This window comes from Prinia subflava, chromosome 1 (genome assembly GCF_021018805.1).
Source record: "Prinia subflava isolate CZ2003 ecotype Zambia chromosome 1, Cam_Psub_1.2, whole genome shotgun sequence".
Lineage (NCBI taxonomy): Eukaryota > Metazoa > Chordata > Aves > Passeriformes > Cisticolidae > Prinia > Prinia subflava.
In genome coordinates this window covers 57,612,617-57,619,343 of record NC_086247.1, presented here as the reverse complement: position 1 = coordinate 57,619,343, position 6,727 = coordinate 57,612,617, and positions in this window count along the sequence as shown.

Here is a 6,727-nt window from a genome sequence, read left to right as displayed (position 1 = left end):
AACTAAAAATCAGATGCTTAAATGATGTTTTTGTTTTACTTAACACCTAATACATTTGTTTCACATTTTAGTAACATGTTAAACATGGTGCTGCAGTCCAAAAGTTGTCCAGGGAAGAGTACTTTGTATTATATCAGTTTATTCCGGGATATTAAAGACTCTTATTTTAATTCATAGACTCACAGAATCATTTAGGTTGGGAAAACCCCTGTAAGATATTTGAGCCCAACCTCCTAAACCATACTCTTAAGAGCCACAACAACGTGTCTTTTAATACATCCAGGGATGGTGACTCCACTACTTCACTGGGCACCCTGTTCCAATGCTTAACAGCATTTCATGTGAAGAAATCTTTCCCAATAGCCACTCTAAACAACTCCAGCTTCCTCAGTTGCTACTTATAAGACTCGTGCTCCTAACCTTTCCGACATTTGTTGCCTTTTCCTGGACATGCTCCAGCACCTCAATGTCCTTCTTGTAGTGTGGGGTCAAAACTTAACACAGATTTGACCTCCCATCAGGGGCCATGTTCCTGTGTGTGTGACTGACCATCTCTGGATTATCAGGACTTCATTCTGTTTCCCATCCTTGTCCTCCAGATCCTGTTTTGCTTGTTCAAGGTGTCTGTAAAAAACAAATATGTAGCTGTTTCACTGTTTGCTTGTTTTTTAAAAGTGCTGCAAAGCTGAGAAAGAGATAAATAGTACAATAAACTGAATTTTAAATTTCCATCTGTTTTGTGGCAAGGTGAACTAATTTTAGGCTATTACCTTTGAATCATTATATCTTTCAATTAAATCACAGATATACCACCAGTGTTGAAATGTCTTTTGGGATATTAACTTTATACAGTATGAACATTACTGCTAATTCTATCTTAATACCAAGTAACTAAAAATATATGGCTTCTGACATTGAGTGTGTATCTAACTGTTCTGTTGTAAAAGACTCAAAAATTACCTTCATAAAGGGATTTACTGAGTGGTCAAATCCAAAGAGCATTGCTGGGATTTATATTTGTTGCAGACTTAAATTAACATTTTACTTTAATTTGGAGCTGTATCTGCCTCCTCATTCTGCCTCTTTAAATAACTGGAATAATGTAGGGATCTTGTCTTTATAACCAGAGCTTATTAAAAACATTATTGTAAAGTTTATCTGCCAGAAATAAGTCAAACAGGTCTAAGGTTGTACAAAGGATTATTTTTCTTTCCAGCTTTTGAATGGAACTGTTACTGCTACCAACACCTCTGTTGACAGCAAGGACTCAGTCTGCAGTGGTTTAGCCCCAGATGGCAACTACGTACCATGCAGCCAATTTCTCCTCAGTCACCTTCCCTTCTCCCCACTCTGTGGTCAGGAGGTGAATTGGAAAGAAAAGAGAAGCCTCAGAGCTCGAGAGAAGCATGGGTTAAATATTTGAAACAAATGAAAATACTACTACTGCTACTGCTACTGCTACTACTACTACTACTACTTATTATTATTATTATTACTATTATTATTTTGATTATGGTTATGAAAAGAAAAGAAGGAGAGAGGAATAGAATTGTTCTCAAGACCTGTTGACCAATGCCCAGCCCATCCTGAAACAGTCACCAGTGCCTTCCAGCCAATTCCCCCTGTTTATATACTATGCATGGCGTTCTGTGGTGTGGGATATGCCTCTGGGCAGTTTGGGTCAGCTGCCCTCATTATGCTTCCCCACAACTTCTCGTGCATCTGCTCATTGGCAGAGTTTGGGACTGAAAAGTCCTTTAAGTAAACACTGCTTAACAACTAAAACATCAGCATGTTATCAATATTATTCTCATGTTAAATCCAAAATACAGCATTGTATCAGTGACTTGGGAAAATTAACTGTATGCCATCCAAAACCAAGACAGTCTCTCATGATGTCAAGTTGTCCAGCTCTGAAAAGGCTCTTTCCAGTGTTGCAGAACAAATGGAGAATATTTTCTTAAGGTAATTTTTTCTTAAGCAAGAAAGATTTTACTTACAAGTCAAAATTTTTAATTAAATTGATGCTGTTATTGAAAATTTTATTCCTGGAGGTGTTCAGCAATCTCCTTTAATCTTTCTTTGGCTATAAACTGACATTTGGATCTAACTTGGCTTCTTAGTTAAGCATAAAGGTGTCTTGATCATATTACAGATGAACTTGAAATTAAATGTATTCTGGTAATACAAACACTGGCACGTGAAAACATCGTTTCCTAATATTGTCATGGAGTAATTTCTCAGCCTTGAGACTGTAATTATAATATTACAAAGCTATGCACACAAAGTAACAGCTGTTAACGCTTTTGTTACTGGCATCCTGTTATTCAGGTGAAAAGTCTACAGAAAAAACACTTTTTCCTTCTCGTAGTGTCTACTTCGGTGGATATTCAGGGGCTGTTGGACTTTTAATTCCAACTTGGGGAATGATGTGTAACCATAAAAAGCAATTAACTGCAAAATATGACTAAAGTCTAACTTACACAATGGATAGCACTAGGGCATGAAGGCCATAATGTGAGACATCATGACTGAAAATGAAACACAGTGTTTAGCTCTCCTGTATATCATGTAGCTGTATTTGTCTATGAAGCTGTGTCTAAACCTAAATGTTATTCAAACAACCAGTGTCTAGATCCCTATCCTTTTCTGTTAATGAAATTGTTTTACTGACTGCTGATTGGACATTGCATACGTGTAACATTTCTCTCTTTTCTCTGATCCACACAATCCTACAGCAGGTTTTTTTGACGAAAAGCTGCTAATGCAAGAGAAATGTGACTGAGCCAGATGGATTCTGGCCATCTCTCTTTGCTGGCTTTGCTTTACAAGTCTTATTTGCAGCTGTACTTTCTCCTGCTGCCTTGTCCTTGAATGCTGATGTTTGAAGGTAGCCAACAGGTGACTTGAATCACTTCACCTTCCCTTTTTCCCAGTAAGAGATTGAACTACGTAGTTCACAGGACCTTCAGAAGTAGGCTGGCATGAAGAGAAGTTTGTGGTACTTTTCCTTCTTTCTGGCTTCTTCCTTTCAAACTGGAAGCCTTTCCAGTGAATTATTTAAACTGACACAAATTTAATTTTTTAATGGAAATAAAAATACTTTTGCTTATATATCTGTCCTACGTTGCTCTTTTCTTCAAGCCATTTGCTTTCGGCCACTTTCAGAGATGATGTAATGGGATAAATGGACCTCGAGGCTCACTCAAAGCAGTTTTTCTACTGTTTTGCTGAAATACCAGCAGCAGAGTCAGCCCTTAAAAATAGTCCAAAAAAAAAAAAAACCCTAAAAAAGGATTTAATTTTAGACAAGTTTTACTTTTACTGTTACTGCACAAATACAACAAATCATTGCATAAACTTCCTGGGTAGAAGGCTTAATTTAGATCTATTTTGGGGAAAACGGCATGAATTTTGGTGCATGGCAGAGGTTCTCACTAAGATTTGGCTTCCTCTTAATAACGATCTTACAATCTTTGTGCAATCTTAGGTTATGTAGTAGAGCTTGTAATTGATTTGAAATACCAAATTTGCTACATTTTAAGTTTCCAGGTACTTTGAGAGGGCTGTAGACATGATCTTTTGTATAACTCAAGCGATTAAACATTATTAATGCCCACGTAATTAATAAAAATTAAATTGAGATTTAGCAAAAAACCACACATAAAATCAGTAAACTTTTTATAACTGTAATTGATAAATGTTCCTTCATTAGACTTACTAGACTATGATCTCTTGACATTTATTTTAAGGTCATGTCTTCCTATTCATTTAATATTTATTTAGAAAAGAACCACCAACTTGAACAATACTTTCTCCTCCTGAATATATAGTAAAACTAAATAAAAAGATGATTTTCTCCATTTCATACAGTTCTATTTCTGGTCTTTATACCTCTGAAAACATCTTGATAAAAATAATCTCAAAAAGTAAGTAGGGCTTCGTATTGAGGTTTTTTAGCAAGTATTTGTGAACAAGAGTGATATATGCACAACAGTGATACAGCTCCCATGACAGGAGCATGCTTCTCCTTTAGAGAATTAATGTGAGTAAGGAAAATCAGTTTCTGTTTCAATGTTTACTATTTTAATACAGTGAAAGTATCTAGATCTCATTTTAAGTGTAGGAGTTTGTATAATGGCTGAACATTAAAAAAATTAAGTTTTAGGAATGTTGCTAATGTAACTAATGGATATTCATTACTCACAGTGCATTTATTCAGAAAATGAATTCTGTACAAGCTGAGATCATAATGAACCTAATAAACTGTCTTGATATAGTAGTTGAACCTCTGAGCTACGTCAGTAGGCAGTGGAAACATTATAGCTATATACTTCCTATTTCATATAGCACAGAATTAACCCACAGAGTCCTGACAAAAAGTCACAGAGCATATTAAACAGAGAATGCTGTTAGGTGCTGGGTCTTGTCTTGTTGGATTACTTACAGTTTAAGCTGATCTGCGAAGATAAATGGGAAAACCCCATAAAACCTGAGAAATTTGCAAGTTAAAACCATTTTCATTTCAGTATTTTTCCAAGGAAAATGAAGACCAGCAAAACTGCTGAAAGGGCTTGGAGGAACATCCTATGAGGGATCACTGAAGGTTTGGGGTTTTTCTGCATTAGAGAAAATGAGTCTCAGGAGTAACCTCATCCACCTTCACAGATGAACTTTTCTCCTTCCTGTCCTTTTACAAGACACATGGGAGTGAGTCAAAGCTGTGCCAAGGAATGTTCAGGCTTTACATGAGGAGGTATTTCTTTACTAAGAGACTGGTGGAATGCTGGAACAGGCTTCCTAGAGAGGTGATCAGTGTCCCAAACCTGCCAGAGTTTGAGAGGCATTTGGAGAACAACCTTAAGAACATGCTTTAACTCTTGATCAGGTCTGAAGTGGTTAGGCAATTGAAACAGGTATTTGTTGCATGTCCTTTCTACTGAACTGTTCTTTTCTGTTCTCTCATCTTCTGAATCAATCATTGCAATTTGAATGCAGCTTTCACAATCATGTGTTCTTCTTTGCTAACAAGAGTTTCCCTAATTCTAATTGTTTGTGCCAAAAATTTTAACTGATAAGTGAACTAAGAACATTTTACCCCAAAAGAGTCAATTGAAGAAAAAAAAATCTGTAAGCAAAATAATATTTTATCTGTTGAGATGATCCAGAATGCTTTGTAATAATTCAGTATTAGAGTTATCCATTCTCCCAAACAATAATTTACATGTGTATATATACATATATATACAATGTATGTCTGTGTATAAAAAGAATTTCAAAGCCCTAAGTCAGCTAGGGCCCCAAAATATATTTTTCCCCCAAGGAGTTGTGTTTAACTTTATTTGATCTTGAACTGCTTTAAGACTTAAAGTTCCTAAGATTTTAGTGCACTTCAGCTGCTCCAAAGAATATCCTATATGGCACTTTTTACAGAGAGAGTGCTACATTATAATTTGATTTTATTTGTGACTTTGGGAATGTCTTTGGAAGAGTCTTAGTGCTGGAAATCAGTAGGAATATTGGTCATCCTGAAATTGTACATCAAGATGATGTAACCTGTTCCATGAACCAGGCTGGGAAGCCTACAGGTTCCATTTAAATATTCATGTAAAATATTTACATATAAAAAAGAGCATATTTTGGGTTTGTCAAAGCACATCTGTATTATTTGATCAGCATATATTCAGAGCCCTTTTACTGGATTCAGTATGCAGCAGAAGCTCCTGCCTTACTGTCAGAGAGACTTAAACAAAGCAGTCTTTGTGTACGTTCACATTTCACTGATTATGCCTTTTCTGGCCATTTTTAAGTCAACAGACCAGGTAGGACTAACTGGTGTACAATTGTCTGGCTTGTGATGAATCTGAATCCTTTTTTTTCAGTCTTAGTTACTCCACAGTTTTAATAATATGGATTTGGTAATTCCACTAAACCACTGATACTTTTATTCGAAGTGGACCTTCAGTGCCATTCATCCAAAGGCACAAACAAAGGCATCACCCTGATCAGAGCAAGAGTGCTGTAACTAATATACAATCAATAGGATCAATAATACACAGATGAAATTCAGCAGTTATGGGCAGTGATCGAGGTGGAATGGCATTTTTCTTATCCTTTGCCTCCATAGTAGAACATATAGAGTTTGTGATCCATTATAGAATCATATAAGTGTCCAGCTTTGTAGGACAGTTTATCATTTCAAATGTTTGTTTCTCTTCGTGTATTTCTCTGATGCGCAAACAGTTGAGTTTATGTTTAATTCTTTGGAGATACTCAAAAGTAAATGTTGTGTAATTTGCTGAATGAACTAAGTACTATATCAGAGAATTTCTGTGTTTTCCAAAAAAATATATTATATACAAGCAATATCTAATTTTGATAAGTCAACAATATTTTTTCTGACAGTTGTTCTACTTTAACATATCTCTGGACATTTTTTTACTAATAATTGAAAGAAAACACTATTTTGTTTATTCCACTTGATACCTTGAGAGACTACCTGGAACAGAGGCTAGACAGAGTTAAAGGAACCAAGTATGTATTTATTAAAAGGCCTTCAAAGGGTGCAACTCGGGCAGTATAAGAGCCCAGACTTGGCTCTGCCCAAGATGGACTCAAAATGGATGATGGATGACTGGTTAGGAGTTTTCACACTTCTATAGGTTTTGGTTTATTTACATATTGGGGTCAATTGTCCAATTAGAGCTTCAGGTTATGAAGTTCCATT